Consider the following 1,641-nt stretch of genomic DNA (forward strand, 5'->3'; position numbering starts at 1 on the left):
CCTGATGCCTGCAGATACACGATGCACAGTGAGGGGAGAAGGGAGGTCAAAGAGCAGAGAAGATTTTTTGTTTGAATATCTCTTGTCTTGCCATAAAAATATGACTTTCATTTCACAAAACTACAGTATGGAGACTGTGATGCTGGCACTGGGACCAACAGATGGATCCGTGGGACACACAGCAGAGCCCAGCCACAGATACACGCTTCTCTACTATCATAGAGTTCCCAACAGTGTCACCAGAGCAATTCAAGGGGGAAAAGTCTTTTCAACAAATGATGCCAGAATTAGTTTACTAATTAATTTTTTACACTTAAAAAAAAACCATGAAGCCAACCTGGAGAATGTATGTCAGGATGCTCTAGGCTGTGCTGCAGAAACCACTAAGCCCTGGAAGCGTATTTGTTCACATCACACTGTGACCTGCATGGGTGGTGAGTCAGGAACTCAGGCTGCTTATATCCCTGGGGCCCAGCATCCTTGGATCGTCCAGGTGAAATGGAGGAGAAAGCGGGATGAATGCATACTAGATACACACCATCTGAGCCCAGTAGGGATGTTAATTTCCCATATGTCACTGGCTTGAAGAAGTCACATGGCCACCATAACAGCCAGGGAAGCTGGAACAGGTAAAGAGTGCTGTGGCATCGATGTTACTGAATGCAAATTCATGTGCCTGATGAGTGAGGCCAAACATACCAAAACATCGGAGTTTGGAGCAGAGATAGGTTGATTGCAGGGCCAAGCAAGGAGAACAAGAAGGGGCGACTCATGCTCAAAACAACCTGAACTCCCCGATGGTTTTCCAGGAGAAGATTTTAAAAGGTGAAATTTGGGGTGAAGGCTGCAGGGTGTGACTTTCTTCTGATTGTTTGGTGGTGAGGCAGCAGGGCGGTGTTCCAGGAATCTTGGCTCAGCCTGAGGTTACAATCCTCTAACTCGCGGGGGCCTTAGCTCCTGCAGAAGAGCTCAAAGATATTGTTACGTATATTCCTTGAGGAGGAGCCAGGACCCTGCCCCAAGGCTGCACTATTGTTTCGTGACCACTTCTTTGTTTCTGCATTCCCTCCCATCCCTGATTAGCAACTCTTTGAATCTGCCCTTTGGAACTCAGGGAAGGCCAAGGCGGCTGAATGAAACCTATTTCCTACAAACAAGAAACAGGGGACAGGGAAAGGATTTGTACTCAGCAGGGCCCTCAGGGTCCTGCTCCGTCTCACTAAGTGGACAGAGGGAAAGATCCTGGGTCTCTGATGCTGCTGGTGCCACGTTCTCATCATGCATTTGTTATTACGAGAGAAACATTTCAGCCAGTGTTAATCACCTTGTTTGCATCTAGAAGCACTCCTAACTCATATGGAATGTGAAGCAAAGTCCATAAGTACAAATCGTTTTTGGAAGGAGTAGTAAGGGGAAGAAAAATGAAATAAAAGAGGTGTTGGGCTGCACCCCACAGGCCTACAAGCCCTGTACTTACCCAGCTTCAAGATCAAAGAAAGAGCCCGGCGTCAGCAACAGAGACATCAGTGGTTTAATGGGTGGGTGAGCTTAAGTGTCTGAGACAACGTCCTAGAACGACAACCCACCGTGTGCGGCGGGGCAGCAAGCAGGACATGGCAGCAGCCTTCGCTCCCAGGCCGG

The sequence above is a fragment of the Lipotes vexillifer genome, unplaced genomic scaffold, assembly GCF_000442215.2.
Source record: "Lipotes vexillifer unplaced genomic scaffold, Lipotes_vexillifer_v1.1 scaffold1691, whole genome shotgun sequence".
In the NCBI taxonomy this organism is placed as follows: Eukaryota; Metazoa; Chordata; class Mammalia; order Artiodactyla; family Lipotidae; genus Lipotes; species Lipotes vexillifer.